At 48.7% G+C, this 22899-nt stretch overlaps 1 protein-coding gene across 3 annotated transcripts in view; it reads right to left on the reverse strand.

Moving 5' to 3' along the window:
- The window catches only part of LOC119950713 (protein polyglycylase TTLL10-like), a 178161-nt gene that overhangs the window by 150320 nt on the left and 4942 nt on the right, over positions 1-22899 (reverse strand). Inside the window, exon 1 of one of the 3 annotated variants that reach the window (XM_038773383.1) lies at positions 10637-10710. The exons of 1 other annotated variant lie outside the window; for it this stretch is intronic. The gene's annotated coding sequence lies outside the window, so the exon portion shown is untranslated. Of the gene's footprint in view, positions 1-8112; positions 8181-10636; positions 10711-22899 lie in introns of those variants that run through there. One more of the 3 variants, XM_038773384.1, reaches the window with a different exon arrangement.

Here is a 22899-nt window from a genome sequence, read left to right on the forward strand (position 1 = left end):
GACCTGGAGGGTTAGGGTCATATCTCCCTGCCAATGTTTCAAAGAGCTGGCACAGGTATACGAGCTGAATGACCTCCTTGTCTGCTATATGATGCTGTGTAGAAACAGCTTCCTCTAAACTTATTAGAAATGTGCAATGTTTCAGGTGGGAAGGGGACTATCAACATTTTCAACGCGAAAGGACATCATAACATTCAAAGGAAAAGTAAATATGAAAGCCTACAATCTGGAGGAGGAAATAAAATAGCACTGGCATTCAATGGAAGCTCTTGTATTACATTTTCATTCAAACTTCACATTCAAAGAAAGCTTTTCACAAATTCTGCTGGTTTACAATTCAATTTGACAGGTAATCCGGTTAGTGAACCGATACTCATTGTATCTTCTTGGAATGTAAAATTAGATCAGTTTACAAAACGTTTTTTAAAAATGTAGTGCAACGTGAATTTCTGAACCAAAGAGGGAAGGCGATTCCGAGGAAATATTTAGTCACCTGTCACAATTTTTGGTTTGGGTAATAGTTTCTGAAAATGTTTTTTTTTCTCGAATCTCTCGAATGAACCCGAGCTAAGTAAAGAGATGAGTCTGATCATTTTTCAGTTTTACTCCTTTCATTATAAAGTGGTGATTTAGCCAGAGTTGCCCTCCAGTACCTGATCAAACATATGTGATTGTCAGCAGGCTTGTGTTACAGAGATGGGGGGGGGGGGGTTAATTTAAACAGCATTAATGCATCCCCTCATAATTGTCCATAAATAGAAACGTTTTTGGTTTTGTTTCCCTCTCTATATTTTGTGACGTATTTCCCAAACACTCGGTTTCTGCGTCATCCAACTTTCTATTAATAACCCCACAGCAGACACGAGACAGGATGAGCTCAAAGGGTTACTTTATTGGTACACACTCAAAATGCAGGAGGAGTCCACAACACCGCCTCCACACACAGATTGTAAGGCGAGGGATAGAGAAAATAAGGTTTTCCAGTGCATAGGAAATAAATGTTGGTTCACGTGAGTTTCAGAGTCCAAAATCGAAGTCCAATGAGGTATTCCTTCACAGAGATGGTAGGCTGAAAACCAATTCTGGAAAAGTCAGGTAATCCAGCCAACGTGATTTGTATCGCATCCACAAACATTCGTTCCCTCTACCCCCGACGCACAGTGGCAGTCGTGTGCACCTTCTATAAGATGCACTGCAGGAACTCACCAAGGCAGCACCTCTTAAACCGCGACCACTACTATCTAGAAGGACAAGAGCAGCAGACACCTGGAAACACCACCACCTGGAAGTTCCCTCCAAGCCACTCGCCATCTGGACTTGGAAATATATCGCCGTTCCTTCACTGCTGCTGGGTAAAAATCCTGGAACTCCCTCTGTAAAAGCACTGTGGGTGCACCTATACCACATGGACTGCAGCAGTTCAAGAAGGCACCTCAACGCCATCTTCTCAAGGGCAATTAGGGATGAGCAATTAAAGCCGGCCGAGTCAGCGACACCCTCATTCCATGAATTATTTCTTTAAAAATCATTTTTTTCGGTGGTATTGATACTGCGATAGGCAGGCTGAGATGAGTCAGTCTTGTAGGTGATGATACAGAAGCAATGTGGATGGGGGGGCGGGGCGGGGGGGGGGGGGGGGGGGGGTGCAGGTATTCCATCTGGGGAGAGGTCCTTATCTGTGAAGTTGCTATGAGATGACAAACAGCAAGCTGAATTTTTCAGTTCCGCAAGGCAATATTACATGTTCCTTTTTTTTTGTAAACATTTTATTGAGGTATTTTTGGTTTTACAACAACAAAATAAACAATGTACATGAATCTATAAACGTAGTGCAAAAGACGTCTCCCTTCCTTACAGGTCCCACCTTTATTAACTCCGTACTCAAAGCTAAACTAACCCCCCCCCCCCCCCACTTTCTGCTGACGATTAATTTTCCGCAAAGAAGTTGACGAACGGCTGCCACCTCCGGGCGAACCCTAACATTGACCCTTAACATTCTCCAAACAGAGAAAGCTAGCCATGTCTGATAGCCAGGTCTCCGACTTCGGGGGCTTTGAGTCCCTCCAAGCTAATAGTATCTGTCTCCGGGCTGCCAGGGAAGCAAAGGCCAGAACGTCTGCCTCTTTCTCCTCCTGGATTCCCGGGTCTTCCGACACCCCAAAAATCGCCACCTCTGGACTCAGTGCCACTCTTGTTTTTAACACCATGGACATGACATCTACAAACCCCTGCCAAAATCCCCTCAGCTTCGGACATGCCCAGAACATGTGGACATGGTTCGCTGGTCCTCCCGCACATTTTGCACACCTATTCTTCCACCCCAAAGAATCTGCTCATCCGAGCCACTGTCTGTGAGCCCGGTGAACGACCTTAAATTGTATCAGACTGAGCCTGGCACATGTTGTGGACGTGTTGACTCTACTCAATGCGTCTGCCCATAGACCATCCTCTATCTCTCCTCCCAGCTCTTCCTCCAACTTGCGCTTCAGCTCCTCAGTCTGTGTCTCCTCTGACCCCATAAGTTCCTTGTAAATGTCAGAGATGCTACCTTCTCCTACCCACCCTCTGGAAACTACCCTGTCCTGAAACCCCTTAGGGGTAGGAGTGGGAAGGTTGAAACCTGTCTACTTAGGAAGTCCCGCACCTGCAGATATCTGAATTTGTTTCCCCTCACCAATCCAAACTTCTCCTCCAGCGCCCTCAAACCCGGAAAGCTCCCCTCTATAAAGATGTCCCCCATCCTTTCAATCCCTCTCCGCCATATCCGGAACCCTCCATCCATACTTCCCAGGGCAAACCGGTGATTATTACAGATTGGAGACCAAACCGATGCTCCATCTGCTCCCACATGTCTCCTCTATTGCTCCCAGACTCTTAGGGCTGCCACCACCACATGGCTGGCGGAGCACCATGCCGGCGGGAACGGCAGAGGTGCAGTTGCTAACACCCCCAAACTGATGCCCTTGAATGAAGCTCGCCTCCATACGCTCCCATGCTGCCCCCTCCCCCACCACCCACTTCCTGATCATGGCTATATTCGCCGCCCAGTAATAGTTACTATAATTTGGCAGCGCCAGCCCGCCCTATCCCCGGCTCTGCTCAAGGATTAACTTCCTTACTCGCGGGGTCTTGCCCACCCAAACAAAGCCAGTGATCACTTTATTGAAGCATTTAAAAAAGGACCGTGGAATAAAGATGGGGAGACACTGGAACACAAACAGGAATCTTGGGAAGACCGTCATCTTCACCGTCTGCACCCTCCCAGCTAGTGACAACGGAAGCGCGTCCCATCTCCGAAAATCGTCCTTCATTTGGTCTACTAGTCGGGCCAGATTTAATTTATTCAGCCGGTCCCATTCCCGCGCCACTTGAATGCCGAGGTAGATAAAGCTTCCCTCTACTAATCTAAACGGCAGCTCCCCCAATCGCCTCTCCTGTCCCCTCGCCTGGAGCGCAAACATCTCACTTTTCCCCATATTTAGCTTATACCCCGAAAACCGGCCAAATTCCCCTAGAATCCTCGTGATTTCTTCCATCCCCTCTAATGGGTCCGATACATACAGAAGCAGGTCGCCTCCCTCCCGGACCTCCCTCCCGGAAGCTCTCAGAGCAATTGCCAATGGCTCTATAGCTAGCGCGAACAACAGTGGGGAGAGGGGGCATCCCTGTCTCATCACCCGGTACAGTCTAAAATAGTCCGGTGTTGTCCTATTCGTCTATACGCTTGACACAGGAGCCTGATACAGCAACCTGACCCAGTCAATAAAGCCCCGCCCAAATCCGAACCGTCCCAGTACCTCCCACAGATAATCCCATTCTACTCGATCAAAAGCCTTCTCTGCGTCCATTGAGACCACTATCTCCACCTCCGTACCTTCCGGGGGCATCATGATCACATTTAACAACCTTCTTATATTGGCCACCAACTGCCGAACCTTAACAAACCCCGTCTGGTCCTCCCCAATAACGTCCGGAACATAATACTCAATCCTGGAGGACAATATTTTGGCCAGCAGTTTGGCGTCCACATTCAACAGGGATATCGGCCTGTAGGACCCACACAGCTCCGGTTCTTGTCCCACTTAAGAATCAGTGGAATCGTGGCCTGTGACATCGTCGGGGTCAGCACCCCTCTTTCAGTTGCCTCACTGAACATCCTCATCAACAACGGTCCCAATGTCCCAGAGAACCTTTTATAAAACTCCACTGGGTACCCGTCCGGCCCCAGGGCTTTACCCGACTGCATGGCCTTTAGACCCTCCACTATCTCTTCCAAACCGATCAGGGCCCCCGGCCCTTCTATCAGCTCCCCGTCCACCTTTGGGAAATTCAGCCCCTCCAAGAAGTGCCTCAACCCCTCCAGCCCCGTCGGAGGTTCCGACCTATACAACCTACTGCAGAAATCCCTAAACGCCTTATTCACCCCCACTGAATCTCCAACCAGGTTCCCATCTTCATCATTTACTGTCCCTATCTCCCTGGCTGCCTCCCTCTTTCTAAGCTGCTGTGCAAGCATTCTGCTGGCCTTCTCTCCATGCTCATAGATCGCCCCCCCCTCGCCTTTCTCAGCTGCTCCACTGCCCTCCCTGTGGTTAACAAGCCGAATTCCACCTGTAGCCTCCGCCGTTCCCTTAAAAGCTCTGCCTCTGGGGTCTCCGCATACTTCCTATCGACCTGTAGTACCTCCTTTACTAGTCGGTCCCTCTCTGCCCTGTCCACCTTCTCCATGTTGGCCCGTATCGAAATCAGCTCCCTTCTAACCACCGCCTTCAGTGCTTCCCAGACCATTGCTGCTGAAATTTCTCCCATGTCGTTGACCTGCAGGTAGTTCTGAATACATTTCCTCAGCCGCTCGCACGCACCTTCGTCAGCCAAAAGTCCCATATCTAACCTCCATTGTGGGCGCTGGTTACTGTCTTTACTAACCTGCAGGTCAACCCAGTGTGGAGCATGGTCTGAGATTGTGATCACCGAGTACCCCGTGTCCACCACCCCTGCCAGTAAGGCCCTGCTCAGAATAAAGAAATCGATCCGGAAGTACACTTTATGCACGTGTGTGTAGAAGGACCCTTGGCTGCCCAAATCTCCATAGGTCCACCCCCCCCATCTGTTACATGAACCCTTTTAGTTCCTTTGCCATTGCTGGCACCCTGCCCGTTTTTGAGCTTGACCGGTCTGAGCCAGGGTCAATAACTGTGTTGAAGTCCCCTCCCATGACCAACTTGTCCGAGTCCAGGTCCGGTATCTTCCCCAGCATCCTCTTTATAAACTCCACATCATCCCAATTTGGTGCACACACAATTACTAATACCACCTGCACCCCTCCAGTTTCCCACTGACCATAATGTACCGACCTCCCACATCCGAAACTTATCGATCAGGATGCAGACCCCTCTAGTCTTTGAATCCAGTCCCGAGTGAAAGACCTGACTGACCCAGCCTTTCCTCAATCTAATCTGGTCAGTTACTCTAAGGTGCATCTCCTGCAACATTACCACATCCGCCTTCAGCCCCCTAAGATGCGTGAATACACGTGCCCTCTTGACCGGCCCATTTAGCCCTCGAGCATTCCAGGTGATCAGCCTAGTTGGGGGTGCTCATTGGCCCCCCTCCCTTCGCCAATCAGCCATCACTTTTTTTGGACCAGTCTCCAGCCCATGCTCCGCGCCTCCACCGGCCCGCCCCCAGGCAGCCTCCGCCCCCAACCTCCTCTCTGTCCCTGAGCACAAGTCCCTCCCTCGTCAGCAGAACATTTTCCTCCCCCCCCCCCAGTAACAACACAATATAACTCAATCCCTTTAATAAACCTAACATATGCACACCCCCCACTACGCTTCCGTGAGCTCGCCCGCCCAGCTTGCTTGGTGGTCCCCAGCCCTGGTGCCGAAAAGTCTCCCACCTATTGTTCCCTCCCCCGCGCTCATACATACATATTCCAATGACAAACAATCCCAACACAATTGCCCAACAGAAAAAACAGGAAGAAAAAAAACGCTAACAAAGATCAAGTAAGAGATCCAAAATCTAAAAAAGCCCACCTCCATCCCCCAACAGTGCAAATGTAAACCTTAACTTACTCATCTCTGCAACTGGCCCCAAATCAGTACAGAAGTCATTACTGACAGCATCGACAAACCCAAAAAGGAGAAACTTTTTTTTTAAAAACATGAACGTTGCAGCAAAGCTCAAAAGTTCTCAGTCCACAACCAGTCCTTTCCTTTTCGCGAAGTCCAGCGCGTCCTCAGGCGACTCGAAATAAAAGTGCTGTTCCTCGTACGTGACCCAGAGATAGGCCGGATACAACAGTCCGAACTTCACCTTTTGCTTAAAAAGGGTCGACCTGATCTGGTTAAAGCCTGCTCTAAAGGCAGCACGGTAGCATGGTGGTTAGCATAAACGCTTCACAGCTCCAGGGTCCCAGGTTCGGTTCCCGGCTGGGTCACTGTCTGTGCGGAGTCTGCACGTCCTCCCCGTGTGTGCGTGGGTTTCCTCCAGGTGCTCCGGTTTCCTCCCACAGTCCAAAGATGTGCGGGTTAGGTGGATTGGCCACGCTAAATTGCCCGTAGTGTCCTAAAAAAAAAAGTAAGGTTAAGGGGGGGGGGTTGTTGGGTTACGGGTATAGGGTGGATATGTGGGTTTGTGTAGGGTGATCATTGCACGGCACAACATCGAGGGCCAAAGGGCCTGTTCTGTGCTGTACTGTTCTATGTTCTATGTTCTCCTGGCCACCTCCGCACTCAGGTCTTGGTAGATCCGCAGGATACTGTTGTTGCAGCTCCGTGCCTGCTTGGCCCACTGTAGAATGTGCTCCATATCCAAGTACCTGTGGAATCTCACCACCATTGCCCTCGGGGGGCGTCTCCCATTCATGGCTTCCTCTCTTACGAATAGAGTGCTCTGTGAGCTCTGTCCACCTCCAAGGGTCGGGAGAATGCCCCATCTCCCAGCAGCTTCTCAAACATACCCGCTATGTATGCCCCAGCGTCCGCTCCTTCGGACCCCTCCAGGAGCCCAACGTTTCTCAAGTTATGCCAGCAGGACCTATTCTCTAGGTCCTCCACCTTCTCCAGGAGCTTCTTCTGCTGGTCTCTCAGCCTCCCCACCTCCAACTCCACCGCAGTTTGATGTTCCTCCTGCTCAGCCAGCGCCTTCTCTACTTTCTGGATGGCCCGATCTTGGGCGTCCAATCTAAGCTCCATCCACTCAATTGACTCTTTTATCGGGTCCAAGCAGTCCCGTTTCTGCTCAGCGAAGCCTTCCTGAATAACTTGCATCAGCTGTTCCGTTGACCGCTGGATCACCGAGCCAGAGGTCCGGTCCTCCGCCATGCTTTATCCCCCTGCAGCTTCAGCCCAAGCCTTCTGTCTTTCTGCTTTTGCCTTTATGAGCACTTTAGTCCTCCTCCCCATGCACCGATGTGGGAATTCAGTACACAATTGCCTCTGTCATCAATTTTTCAATTCAAGTCCGGTAGAAAATCGGGGGGAAAGATCCAAAAGTCCGACCAGAGCGGGAGCCACCAAATGTGCGACTTACTCCTTCATAGCCGTCACTGGAAGTAATATTACATGTTCCACATGCCAGGGGCACATGCCACATGACCCCCACCTCCCCAACATCTTTGACAAAGGTTGTGTATCTATCATTTGGATTCCAAAGACTGTTAAAGTGGCGGCCATTAGAAATTTAAAGGAAGGTTGTGGGGCATTTGTCTTGTCAGACGATCCATCTCATTTTGACCAGTTAAATGCAGATGGCCTTTGTATAGCTCTCTTTGAATATGAGCTTGTGCATTTCGCAGCCAATGGGTAGTGGCTCCTCAGAGAAAATGAGGTGCACGTTCCCCCAAAATTGCCAGGTAGACTATTTTGTTCAGTGGTCACAGACAGACATAGGTTTAGTCATTTTATAGGTCTTTGCCCAATGAACAAATCTATATATATTATGAAAATATACAATATTATGTCTTAGTCCCTCACACTTGATTTGACCAGCTGAACATCGGTGACTTTGGTATTGGAACCCAAGTGAGTTTAATCCTTACCCTCATAGCTGTGCACATGCACTTTTCAGCCAGGGGCCCCTGGATTCAGATAAAGCATGGAAACTTACCTGATTTATCGTCACTTTCTAAACCAGGAATAGTGAAGCCGATTGTAATTTTCACCCTCTACTGTGATCACAAGTGCAGCTGCACAAAATTGTTGAAAATATATAAGAATGTTTCCTGATTCAGCCTGTTAACGAGATAGCCAGAGGTGACCCTGTATCCAGTGCTTAATAGTATACCTAACCTAGGATCAGGCCCCCTTGTGACCACAGTATTATAAATAAAGTTTCACTTGACCAATGGAATCAAAGGTACTGAAAATTTACTCATCTTTACTAAAATGGCAGAAGATTTGGCACAGGTTAATTGTTTAATTCTGTTGAGTGGTGATGAAAATAGAATAATGCGTGAATGGAAGATAACTATGTGACAAAGGTGATAGACAGGAGGCTGGGAAGAAAAGCCCATTGTTGTTGACTGGTCACGAGTAACGACAAATAAAACGTAAACAAAAATATTTCGACAAATTAAAGTAACCTAATATCCAACTGAATAAAGATAGGGTCCTAGGAATGGCTACAGCAAACTAAGGTTGCGATTAGATTAAGCTAAAAGGATCTTAAGGCAGATAAGTAAGACACGGTCCCTGTTGTAACCCGCATGAAGACCACGAGGAAACCATTTTTGATCTCCCTGAGGGACCCGCAGAGTGCGAGCTTCCCAGATAGGGGGCGGAGATCTCCCACCTGGAGCTCATTAAAGACTATCATAAAAGCCTGTCCAAAGCAAGGGCTGGTGTGGTTAGTTCTCCCAGCAAAGACTTAAGTGGGAGCGACATACTGCCTCAAGCAAAATATTGTATATAGTTAATTCAACCTTTGTACCAATACCACTAGCTTCTTCACGTTACTAAAGTCCCACATCTTTATTAGCTTATTGAACACTAGTTTCTTTATCAAAGGAGGATAATTGTAGTTCCAATCTTTAAAAAGGGGTTAAGACAGGCCCATATAACTGAAGGTCTATTAATTTTATATTTATATAATAAGGAAGGTGCTTGGGGGCATCGCTTAGACAGGGGATGACATGTTAGGGATGCCAGACATGACCACAACCTACTTTAGCTTCTGAACAGTTTTCAACAAGGTACCATGTAAAGAGCTGCTCCACAAGATTATTCTGATTTTACCGCAATATAGTGAGTCAGATGGATAACTGGCTGGCAGCAATTAAGGGATGGATTGGGATCTGTTTATTGGTCATCGCTGGTGTCCCACAGGGATCATTGTTAGGAATGTTGCGCTTTTCCAATTTTAGTAATGATCCAAATGTAGATTATGCAGGAACATCTGCATGTTTGCAGATGAGACTTAGATTTGTATAAGCGTCAGGACTGCAAACAATGCCCAGATACTACAGCGGGATCCAGATACGTTGCGGACTGGACTCTTTTTGGCAAATGATGTTTAATCTTGAAAAGCGAAACATTGTACGTACTAAATGAATACTAAATGCTGATATATCCTTCAGGGATATCTACTAACACGAGTGGAGAAAGAAGGAGATTGGGGGTCTCTAACGAATAGATCTAGGAATATTTACAAACAATGCAATATATACACTCCACACTCAACCAAACCATGAGATCTGTTGATAGAAGCAAAATGAATAATAAGGTGCTGAGGAAAATTGCCCATCAGATAAAAAGATACATAGTCCTGATATGGATATGGGGTCAAGCATCAGTTAGGAAACTGTGCCCAGTTTTGGCCGCCTTGTGATTGCCGACGCTGAGGCTTTGGAAAGGGTGCAGAGGAAGGAAATTGGATTAATTCCCAGTTAGAGTACTTTGGCGGTCACGTTACCAATAAAAAAGCAAACTGCTCCAGCCCTGTTTTCCGGAGCGGCCATAGACTGGGGGCTGGATTCTCCGGTTTTGAGGAGATGTCCGGAGCATGTGTCTCCCGGCTTTCCCTGCAGATACGGGCGGAGAATTGACGGGTGCGTGGCTGTGCATGCACATGGCAGCGACCTGCAGTGGTCGCGCCTTACAACAGGGCGCCGGCCGGGGGCGGACCCGGCCTGCCAGATACTGCCCCCCTGTAATCCCCCTCGCCACACCCGACCGGACCACCCCTCCCACCAGTTCCCCCAGCCCTTGCTGAAGCCACCCTGGCTAGCGGAACGCCTCCTCTCCGCCGACTGTGAAGGCGCAGGACACAGTCCGCAGCCACCACGTGAGGTTGCCAAAACCTCAGACCACAAGTGAGCCACGCCGTCGGGAAGTCAGCCCATCGGGGGCGGAGCATCGGGGGGAGGGCCTTCAGGTGACGTCCTGAAGCCGTCCCAATGGTGTGCAGCGTACTCCCCGATGACGCCGTTTTGGAGCATCCGAAAACAAGCACCACTCCCAATTCCGGGATCAAATGTGGTACTCCGGCCAATCGTCGAATGCCATTTCGCCGTTGACACTCGGAGAATCCCGCCCTACTTAAATGACTTGCAAATTCTAATATGCTCAACCCACCCATTTAATACTATGGAATACTTACAACCAAAACTGGGCAAATGTTTCAGAATATATACCATTTGTTCTGTTCACACAGTGGACACCTGCTGGACAATTTGAGGACAGATCATTTGCCCCTCCTCGCCCTCCCTTACACCATCCCTTACACCACCCCAACCACTACCCCCCACCCCAACCCCCACCCCCAAAACCAATGAACTGTAAACAATTGTTACTAGGCAACGACAGCTGTAAGAACTATTTTGTACATTCCAACTCCAGCTACTGAGAACATGCCTAAGCACAATTCCTTACGAAGAAAGGTCCCTAAAAGTCTGCCATTTGAACTGTTAAATGGTGGTTGTACTTTACTCAATAAATGATTTGGGATTACATCAGTTAAATAAATACTGTCTTAACTATTTGTAACTGTTACACTTATGGCATTATACGAGAAACCAATCAGCTTTCTGCACCATTTCTTGCTAAGTGACCAAAGTAAATTTGACACACTAATTACAAGCAGAGGAAACCGGACAGGATTTTGTTGAAGGTAAAAGCCTAAATCAGATTCAGAATGGGAATGGATGAGACTGCTTTTAAAAGACTTGCATTCATTTATACAGATAACCTTTGGCAAATATTCCTTCATGTGGAGACGCCGGCGTTGGACTGGGATGAGCACAGTAAGAAGTCTTACAACACCAGGTTAAAGTCCAACAGGTTTGTTTCGAATCACTAGCTTTGGGAGCACTGCTCCTTCCTCAGGTGATTCACCTGGGGTAAAATATTCCTTCATTTAAGGAAATTTTAAAAATTCAGGAGAATCACACATCGTTTTCAAATTGATGGTGTGAATTAAAATTCAACACAGTTCATATCATTGGGTTCTGTATTTAAAACTTTAAACCATGGGAACCTCTCGGGACAGACCAAATCTTTAAGCCAAATAAGCTCATTAAATTTTTCATAAATCAATCCACCTTCACACTTCACACCAAAATGCTGTATTTTTAGAGTCGCACTTAATTGGTTCCAGACATGATTTTGCCCAATTCAGTTAACCTTCTAAGCAACTCGGATGAAAAGGTTTTGAAAAATCGCCTTTCCTTTTCCTCGACATTAACTTGTAACTCTGGCCTCGTGTTCAAGGTGATTAAAGGAGTTGATAAATTGGATAAAGTGAAACTATTTTGTCTTGTAGGGACGACCAGAATTTTAAAATTTGAAGCGGAATACTGCGGATGTTGGGGACCTGGAATGGGCACAGTAAATACTGGTAAGACCCGGCAGGTCTGGCAGTGTCCATCGAGACAGAAACAGAGAGGTAACATTTCAAGTCCGTATTTGTATACCATTTTGAGTCATCCTGAATAAGAGTTATATAGGCTCGAAATGTAGATGAAAGGACGTGGCCACAATTGGGCGACGAGGTTGTTCGCCTGCAGAGCCGAGAACGATTCTGCTATTGAATGGTACTTTGCCATTTCATTTGGCCTTGGAACGTCCCATGGAGGCTGCTTTTTAGTCATTTCCTGCACTAACCAGCTCGCCCGCCAGACTACTCATGGAAAGGGGCGCCATTTTTAAAGGCAGCCAAGATCGTTCGACCACCCACAGTGACCCCACCATGGCCTCTGGACCCCCCCCCCCCCTCCCCCCACCCACCCACTTCACCCAACTTACCTCTTCCGGGGTCCTTGAGTCGCCATTACCCCACCTCTTATGGGCAAGGCACCACCGGGCCTGGTCCCTGTCATGGGCAAACTGGGACCCGGGCACTGTTAGCTTGGCACCATGGCAGTGCCTCTGATAGCTTGGCAGTGCCATCCAGGCTGCCTGGCAGTGCCAAGGTGCCCGATTGCCAGCAAAAGTGCCAGGCTGCCCAATACCCGTTCACCCGGGGGTCTTGAATTGTCTCGGAGACACCCCAAGGTGCCATTACACCTGGTCCACGTTGGTGGAAAGTAGTCCTAATCGGCACCCTGGTGAGATATCCCAGGAGCGACTGTTAGGTCCTGAGCACCAGGAGAATCCGGCAAGCGCATATTTAAATGAGCCTAATTGGGGAGGCAGTGGAATAATGGCATTGTCACTGGACTAGTGGTCCAGAGGCCCAGGGTAATTCTCTGTGGAATCGGATTTGAATCCCAACACAGCAGAGGGTCAAATTCAATAAAAATCTGGAATTAAAAATCTAATGATGACCATGAAACCATTGTCGATTGTCGTAAAATCCCATCTGGTTCACTAATGTCCTTTAGGGAAGGAAATCTGTCATCCTTACACGGTCTGGCCAACTCTGACCATGACTCCAGATCCACAGCAATGGGGTTGACTCTGAAATGCCCTATGAAGTGGCCTAACAAACCATTCAGTTCAAGGGTAATTATAGAAGGGCAACAAATGCTGGCCCAGCCAGCAACGCCCACATCCCATGAAAGAATAATAAATATATCTGGATGTTGCCCAGCGACAGCGAGATCCAGATCGCGATGTCTCGCAAAGTTCGGTTGAATCTCGTAAGATGTCTCGAGCATCACAAATCGCACGAGAGACTCTCTCGCGATTCTACAGTCCCGTTGTGACACCATGCCAGGCCTGATGAGGCTGGTAAATCACGTCCCATATATCCTCTTCACAACTTACTTTTCTACCTATCTATGAGTCATCATCAAATTTAACAATCATACATTCAATATTTCACCCAGGTCATTGACATAAATTGTAATTCGTTGAGGCCCCCGTATTGATCCCTGTGACACGCCACTCATCACATCTTGCCAATCTGAAACTTACCTATTTATGCTTACTCTAATTCCTGTTAGCTAACTCATCCTCTATTCATGCTAATATGTCATCCCCTACATATGAGCTTATTTTGAAAAAGAACCTTGTAAAATGTCTTGTGGAAATCCTGCCCTTGCTGGTTCAAATCCAGATGTTTAAATGAGCCACTAGGCTTATCTAAATACCCGGATGCTGGATTTATCCAGGGCGACATTTGGTACTAGTCTACACAAACATGGAGCAGGTGTAATGGCACCTTGGGGCGAGGCGTAGGGACGGGGACGGGGTGGGTGCTCGCAGGATAGTAGAGATCCCGGGTGGTCGGGGACAGGCAGGGAGGTACCCTGCTGCTCTTCCTGGCACCCAGGCATGTTGGCACTACCAGCCTGTCACCCTGGCAATACCAGGATGGCAGTTCCAGGTTGGCACTACCAGGGGTCAGTCTTGGGGGCCCTTGCTAATCAGAGGGCGCATGAAGGGGGGGTTTTGCAGGAGCCTCGACAAGGTTGGAGAGTGAAGGGGGGGTGCAGAAAGCAGGAAAAACCCGAAAGGGGGAAGGGGAGAATATGGGCCCTGCCGCTCATAGTGAAAGTGGCGACCTGATCTGCGAGCAGCCATTCCTGAAGGCGAGATCAGCTCGCCAGCAGGAACTCAACTAAAGTGTGGCATCGGCAGGGAATAACACCCTGAGGCCAAAAAACCCGGCAAAGTGCCGTTGAATAGCGGGGTGATTCTCGGCACCACAGCCGCCGAGAATCACCCCGCTTTATGTGCCCAAAAGCGGACTTAAACTTTGTCCACTGAATCGCGCCCTATATTTCCAGCTAGCTTTCTCTCATATTCTAATTAATCGTTCCTTATAAATCATTTACTTATTCTTTGCAGTTCTTTCCAGTCCGTCCAATCTTCTGACCTGCCACTCATCTTTGCGGAATGATACACTTTTTGTTTTAATTTGATACTATATTTAACTTCCTTAGTTAGCCATGGATAATGCATACTTCCCTTTCTTTCTTTCAGTCTTTCTTTCTTACTTACTGGAATGTATATTTTCAGAGTATTCTGAAACATCCTTTTAAATGTCTGCCACTGCATCTCTACTGACCTGTCCTTTAGCCGAATTTTCCAGTTCACTTTAGCCAGCTTTGCCATCACACGCTCAAAGCTGGAGCTGTATGTAAGTACTGTGCTCCCCACAAACTCTCATTCCAACCCAAGGCAGCACGGTAGCATGGTGGTTAGCATAAATGCTTCACAGCTCCAGGGTCCCAGGCTCGATTCCCAGCTGGGTCACTGTCTGTGCGGAGTCTGCACGTCCTCCCCGTGTGTGCGTGGGTTTCCTCCGGGTGCTCCGGTTTCCTCCCACAGTCCAAAGATGTGCGGGTTAGGTGGATTGGCTATGCTAAATTGCCCTTAGTGTCCTAAAAAATAAGGTTAATGGGTTGGGGGGGGGGGGGGGGGGTTACTGGTATAGGGTGGATACGTTGACTTGAGTAGGGTGATCATTGCTCGGCACAACATCGAGGGCCGAAGGGCCTATTCTGTGCTGTACTGTTCTATAAGATGGCACCAAGGAGAGCAGCCCCGAGGATCGCGGATGCACAGCTTGACCAGATGCTGGATGTGGTGGAGGACAGACAGGGCGCCCTCTTACGCAGAGTGGGCAGGAGGCTACCACCCACCCACCCACGCTAACTGGGACTGGTTGGAGGTGCTGACATCATGGGCCTCACCAGGTGCATGGGTATACACTGATGCAAAAAAGATGAACAACCTCCTTAGGTTAGCTCGGGTGAGTCACTACCTCTGTGACCCTGGCATCACTCCTGTCCCGCACTCCTCGTACCTTCCCCCTCCTCCTCCTCCCTTCCCCATCCCCCTCAAGGCCAATCAAAACCTTACATCCCACCCTGCACCAAACCCCAACTCCTGCATTGTCCTCTTTGGCCAGGTGCCTTGCAGATACAGGCCATCAGCCACAGACCCCCTGTGTAACTCGCGTCCAAGTGTTTCACAATGTCCATTCTCTGTCCGCCAGGGGAGAATGGCCCATAACCGCGAGGGGCCTGTATTTTGTACCGAATACTGCTACAATGGAGGTCAATGCCTGGCCACCCCGATCCTGTGGAGGACAGCCCCCCCCCCCCAGCCTGCACATCTTTGAGTTATGGGGGCGAAACCCACACAGACACGGGAAGAATGTGCAAACTCCACACGGACAGTGGCCCAGAGCCGGGATCGAACCTGGGACCTCGGCGCCGTGAGGCAGCTGTGCTAACCCACTGCGCCACAGTGCTGCCCCCCTCTCTCTCTCAGCTGCCATGACACCCAGTCCCTGTTTGTAAATACCTGTGGTAAACAGCACCCGCGGGAATTCTGTCTGACAGGAGGGGAGTATCGTGGAGGCGCGGAGCACACGGGGTCAAACCCGGTAATGATATGTTAACGCATGCAAAAGCCGGTTTTGCAGCCACCATCGGCACGGGGCTCAAGTAGCGTTGCCACCGCCAGCGGGACCTCGGAGCGCGGCGTTTTGTTCAGCGCCGGGCACAAACCTCGGTTTTCAGCGGACACCCGATTCTCCGCCTGCTCGTGGTTTCTTTCCGGCGCTGTGGGGCGGAGGATTAGGCCATTATTGGGCTATTAGTTAACCTGAGCATGTTTGTTCTGGCATGATTGTAAAAACTGGAAAATGGTCCATTCCCTCATGACCGAACGTCATAAAGAGGAATCAATTTACTGAATTAAAGGGATTTAAGAAAATAACACAACAAAGCAACTAAAGCAAACCTCCGCTTCATCGTAATTTGCTTTTTCATTTGTGTTCATGTCTTTCTTTCCAAATATCACCAGGCCTTTGAAAAAATCCTGTAACTGGTCGTTGAATCTAATACAAATTAGACTTTGCATAACAAATTTGTGTTTAAAATTGTACATTCAAATTTATTTAATGGTTGCTTTAAGCAAATGAACATCTGCTGCTGTTGGAAATAGTGAGGCCCACATCTCAAAGTTACAGCAAAAATGAGCACCAGGTTATGTCAACTGAGAGATGGGCATGAGGGGCAATGTTAAACGTTGCAGCCGATACAAACTTCCTGCTGCTTTGAAGTCTCTGCACGGTCACTTGTAGCCTGCTGTTCTCGGCAGAGATGGCTTGAAAGGGCAGCGCGGTAGCATAGTGGTTAGCACAATTGCTTCACAGCTCCAGGGTCCCAGGTTCGATTCCCGGCTTGGGTCACTGTCTGTGCGGAGTCTGCACGTTCTCCCCGTGTCTGCGTGGGTTTGGTCCGGGTGCTCCGGTTTCCTCCCACAGTCCAAAGATGTGCAGGGTAGGTGGACAGGCCATGCTAAATTGCCCTTAGTGTCCAAAACTGCCCTTAGTACTGGGTGGGGTTACTGGGCTATGGGGATAGGGTAGAGGTGTGGGCTTGGGTAGGGGGCTCTTTCCAAGGGCCGGTGCAGACTCGATGGGCCGAATGGCCCCCTTCTGCACTTTAAATTCTACGATTCTTGAAATTAATTTACCGTCCGCTTGCTCTCTCTTCCTTGCTTTCTAATCCCTCCATGGCCGTGCCCCACCCTATTTTTGTTACCTCCTCCAATTCTTACAACCCTTCGAGGTCTGTGCATTCTTCTACTTCAGGAAACTCGCTGATCCTTGATTTTAATTGGTCCACAACTGGCAGCTCTCTTGTTATTTGCCTTGGCTTTAATCTCTGGAATTCCCTCACTAAATCTCTCTGCATTTCGCCCTCTCTCTCCTCCTTTAAGGTGCTCCCTAAAATCCAACTCTTTGACCACATTTTAAATCATTTGTTCTGGTTTGCTGGTGTAACTCACTGTGAAATGTTGATTGATAAAACTCTTGTGGAGCACCTTATGACATTGTGCCAGGCTAAACATGCTGAACCAATGAATGTTGTTCAGCGGGCGAGAGTCGTCTTGCATTTGAAGAGCTTGAGAGCTGATGTGGTGCTGCTGCAGGAGATCCATTTGAGGGTGAAAGACCAGGTTAGGCTTCAGAATGTTTGGGTGAGTCAGATGTTCTTCTTGAGCTTTGTTGGCAGGGTTCCGGGGGGAGGGGGAGGGGAGCGGCGGGGGGCACACATCAGTTACTTTGGGATTTAAATACAGTGTTGCATTCGAAGATGGATCGATCTAAGCTGTGCTCGTTCACCTCTTCAGGAGGAAGGGGGAGGGTGTTGGCAGCATTTATGAATGGATAGGGGGAGCGGTTCACCGGTGTATAATGTATACTCGAAGATTGACTTCTTTATTATGGGGAGGTCATTGTTGTTAGGGTTGAGGAAGTGATGATTGTCATGTCGGATCATGCTCCACATTTGGTGGATGTGTTCCTGGAAAGGAGGCCGGCGTGGAGATTGGACGTGGGGCTGCTCGCTGATCCGAGTTTTTATGTGAGGATGGGAAAGGGCGAAGGGGCTGGTGATGGCGCTGGAGCAGGTGAACAGGGCGGTTGAGGAGTTTTATAAGAGGTTGTATAGGTAGGAGCCTCTGGGGGATGAGTCGGATATGAGGGAGTTCTTGGAAGGACTGTGAAAAATAGGAGACGTGGAGAACGCAGGGTTTGAAGAGCCAGTGGGGATTGAGGAGGTTCAGATGGCCATAAGGAAAATGCAAATGAGTAAAGCTCTGGGGCCAGAAGGGTTCCTGGTGGAATTCTATCAGACGTTTATGGATAGGCTGGTACCCCTGTTGGTGGAAATGTTTGAGGGCGCAGTGGCTAAGGGGACTCTCCCAGTGACAATAGGCACCTATTTCACTGTTGTTAAAAAAGGTTAAGGACAGCAATTTATGGGCGAATTTTGGAGGAGGATATGGTATCGCTGGAGGGGGTTAAGGCCAAGTGAGAGAAGAGCTGGGGACGGCATTGGAGGAGGGATTGTAGTGTGAGGTGTTGGCGGAGGGTGAATGCCTCAACCTTGTGTGCGAGGCTGGGTTAACAGAGTTAAATGAAGTGCACAGGGCTCACCTGACGAGCTCGAGGATGAGCAGGTTGTTTGAGGGGGTGGAGGACGTTTGGGAGCGGTGTGGGACAGGTCCGGCCATGTACACATGTTCTGGCCCTGACTGAAATTGGAGAAATTTTGAGAGTTGTCTTTCAGCACCATGTCGGCGATTTTGCATTTGGATTTGGAGCTCAGTCCCCTGGGGCCATATCCGGGGTGTAGAACTTGCCGGAGCTGCAGGCTGGAGCAGGGCAGATGTTTCAGCCTTCACCTCACTGATTGCTCGCAGGCGGGTCCTGTTGGGTGGTGGTCAGCCTTTCCGCCCAGTGCCTCAGTATGACTGGGGGATTTGATGGAGTTCCTGTATTTCGGGTATTTACGGCCAGGTCCCATCAGCTGAGTCGGCTCCGTTGGAAGAGGTGAAGGTGAAATGGGAGGGTGAATGGGGTCCTATTCTGGGTGAGGTGGTGTGGAGCGAGGCCCTTTGGAGGGCCATCCTCTTGCACTCGGCGTAGTTTGATCCAGTTCAAGGTGGTGCACAGGGCCCACCTGACCAAGGCGAGGATGGTTTTTCTTTCCCCAGGTGGGGGAACGACAGGTGTGAGTTGTCTTCTCTGGGACCGGCTGACCACACTCATATGTCCTGGTTGTGCCCCAAGTTATGAAGCTTTTGCATCTCCTTATTCAACAGCAAAGAGTCGTAATGTTGAACTGGAGCCTTGTCTCTTGGTGGCCATTTTCGGGCTATCACCCTCGCTGGTGCTGCAGACGAGGATGAAGGCGGATGTCCGCACCCTTGCCTCATTAAGGAGGCAGGTTCTGCTTGGGTGGAGCTCTCCTACTCCACCCAGTATCTCGGCCTGGTTGGGTGGACCTCATGGAGTTCCTACAGTTGGAGAAGGTCAAGTACACCATGAGGTGGTCGGTAGAAGGGTTCTACCTATGATGGTAGCCGTTCATTTCCATTTTTAAAGAGTTAGTCACCATCAGATGCAGGGGATTTTAGTTTAATGTTGTGGTGGGGTTCAGGTAGGATGTATTTTTGATTATTTATTGTGCTCTTTTTACCTTGTAACTTGAAGCATCTGTTTTTATATCATATAATTGTTATTTTGTAACAATGAAATTAAAAATATATATTTTTTTAATTTAGAGTAACCAATTTTTTTTTCCCAATTAAGGGGCAATTTAGCATGGCCAATCCACCTAACCTGCATATCTTTGGACTGTGGGAGGAAACCGGAGCACCCGGAGGAAACCCACGCAGACAAGGGAGAACGTGCAGACTCCGCACAGCCACCCAAGCCGGGAATCGAACCTGGGACCCTGTAGCTATGAAGCAATTGTGCTAACCACGGTGCTACCGTGCCACCCGTTATGCTACCGTGCCACCCGTATGTATATTAATTAATTCTATTAATTAAGCAAAATTGATACATTTATTGGTCACGAAGATGACAGGACAGGTAATGTGTCATGGCTGCAGCGTTTAGGAGCTCCTAGATGCCACTGCAGTCCAAGGCAACCGCATCTGTAGCGAGTGTCTGTGGCTTGAGGAGCTTTGGCACAGAGTTGATGGACTGGAGACCAAGTTACAGACATTGCAGAGCATCACGGTAGGGTTGGCAAAAACAAATGTGGGTCCATTACAAGCGGAGCCAGGAGAATTTATAACAGGGATCAGGAAATGGCAGTGTAACTAAACAAATTACTTTGTGTCTGTATTCACAGAGGAAAATATTAAAATAATGGGGAATCAAGGACTAGTGTAAACGAGGAACTGCAAGGTATTAACATTAGTTTAAAAAGTACAAGAGCAATGAATGGGAGATGAAAGTTGATAAATCCCCTGGGTCTGATGATCTACATCCCAGAGTGTGAAAGAGATGGCTACAGAGACAATAGTTGCATTGGTGGTCAATTTTCAAAACGTTATACAGTCAGGAACGGTTCCTGTGAATTGGCAAATGTAATTCCACTATTAAGAAAGGAAGGAGAGAGAAAATGGGAACTACAGACCTACTAGTCTGACACCAATATAGGAAAATGCGGGAATCTATAAGAAAGGGTGCGATTATCGGACACTTGGAAAATAATGGGAGGATTGGGCAGGGCCAACCTGGATTGATGAAAGGGGGAATCATGTTCAACAAACCTGTTGGATTTTTTGAGGGTGTAACTAGTAAAGTGTGAGTTCTGAGGATCAAGGATGTTTAAATTCTTTACGGGGTTTGGCGAGATAGAACACAGTGAAAGGGCAAACATTTGGCAGATATACACAATGTGGAGAATTGTGAGGTTATCCACTTTGGGAGGAAAAGCAGAAATACCCAAAGTATTTTTTCGAATGGTGAGATGTTGGGAAGTGTTGATGTTCAAAGTGAATTGGGTGTCACAGGTACAGCAAGTTATTAAGATGGCAAATGGTATGTTGGCCTTTATTACAAGAGGATTGGGTATATAGGAGTGTGATGAATGTTATCAGTAGCTGATATAATGGTACCTTACCATTAATGCATTGGCCCTTTAAGACCGGGCTAGGAACCCTGGGGGACTCCGCCTCTGGCTCCGCCCCCAGGAAACGGTATATAAGATCAGGCTCACTCAGGTAACATGTGATGAGCACACTTCTTGGCTGCTGTACAGTTCTCAGATGATTAAAGCCTTTGAATCTATCTTCTCTCCTGTGTCGTGATCTCAAGGAACAAATATATCTTATTGCTCTTATATAGAGTCTTGGTGAGACCATTACATGGAGTATTTGTACAGTTTTGGTCTCCTTACCTAAGGAAAGATACACTTGTCATAGAGGGAGTGCAATAAATCACACAACTAATTCTTGATGGATTTTCCTATGAGGAAAGACTAAATAGAAGAGGCCTTTAATCTCCAGAGTTTAGAAGAATGAGAGGTGACCTCATTCAAACTTACAAATTTCTTACAGGGCTCGACAAGGTAGGTGGAGGAAGGAAGGTTCCCCTGGCCAGAGATGCTGGAACCAGCTGATACAGTCTCAGAATAAGGGGTAGGCCACTTAGGACTGAGATGAGGAGGCATTTCTTTACTCAGAGGGTGGTGAATACTTTGGAATTCTCAGGCTCAGAGGGTTTTGGAGGCTCAGTTATCAGTATGGTCAAGACTGAGATCGAGAGATTGCGACACCATAAAAAGATCAAGGGATACGGCAAGGAATAGTGCAGGAAAATGGGATCAGCCATGATCTAACAGGCTTGAATGGCTGAATAGCCTAATCCTGTACCTATTGTTTACGGTTTTATGTTTTTTAAAATAAATTTGGAGTACCCAATTCATTTTTTCCAATTAAAGGGCGATTTAGCGTGGCCAATTCACCTACCCTGCACATCTTTGGGTTGTGGGGGTGAAACCCACGCAGACACGGGGAGAATGTGCAAACTCCACACGGGCAGTGACCTAGAGCCAGGATCGAACCTGGGACCTCGGCACCGTGAGACAGCAGGGCTAACCCACTCTGCCACCGTGCTGCCCTGTGGTTTCATATTCTGACAACAAACTGCCCACGTTCGGAATGCTGTCCCAAGTGTATATGCACTGTTGCTTCACAGCGCCAGGGTCCCAGGTTCGATTCCCGGCTTGGGTCACTGTCTGTGCGGAGTCTGTACGTTCTCCCCGTGTCTGCGTTGGTTTCCTCCGGGTGCTCCGGTTTCCTCCCACAAGTCCCGAAAGACATGGGGCTGGACTCTTCGATTCGGGGGCTATGTCCCCACGCTGGAGTGGGGACGGTGGCGTTTTACACCAGAAAAAAATGGCGCAAAACGGCCACCGCTTCCCCGTTTTTCTGGGGGCTCGCACGCCGGCAGCGTAGAATACCCAGCTCTAGCTGCCAATATGCTCCGGAGAATTGCTGCCTGCAGCGGCCGCTCTGTGCAACATGGCAGAGGCCGATCGGGGACCAGGCCCGCAAAATAGTGCCTTCCCTTGGCCGGCTCACACGCCCCGGACCACCCCTCACAGTGCCGCCAGTCTCGAATAAGGTCCCCCCCCCGCCCGCGGATCGGCCCTCCCCCGACTGTGGCGGTGCTGGACTGAGTCCGCAGCTGCCATGCCGAGCTCTCGACGGATGAGACTACACGCGACCGACACCAACGGGAACTCTGGGGGGCGGAGCATCGGGGGGTAGGCCTCAGGCAATGTCCCAGAGTACGCCGCTTTGGAGAGGGCGGAGCATCGTAAAAGCGGCACTGAACCTGATTTGGCCGGGGACAAAGGTTCTCCGTCCGATTGCTGAACGCGATTCCAGCCCATGATGTTAGGTAAATTGGACATTCTGAATTCTCTCCCCGTGTACCTGAACAGGCGCCGGAGTGTGGCGACTAGGGGATTCACAGTAACTTAATTGCAGTGTTAATGTAAGCCTACTTGTGACAATAATAAAGATTATATTATTATATGCACACAAGAATGAGAATGATGCAGTAACTGTGTCCTCCAGTCAAAATGAGGAGCGTCTGGTAAATTTTCATCATTTGGTCTTTATCAACTATTTATTCTCAATCCTGATTTGATGAGGGAATACATGTGGATCCTATGTCTACACT

Source organism: Scyliorhinus canicula, chromosome 16 (genome assembly GCF_902713615.1).
Source record: "Scyliorhinus canicula chromosome 16, sScyCan1.1, whole genome shotgun sequence".
Lineage (NCBI taxonomy): Eukaryota > Metazoa > Chordata > Chondrichthyes > Carcharhiniformes > Scyliorhinidae > Scyliorhinus > Scyliorhinus canicula.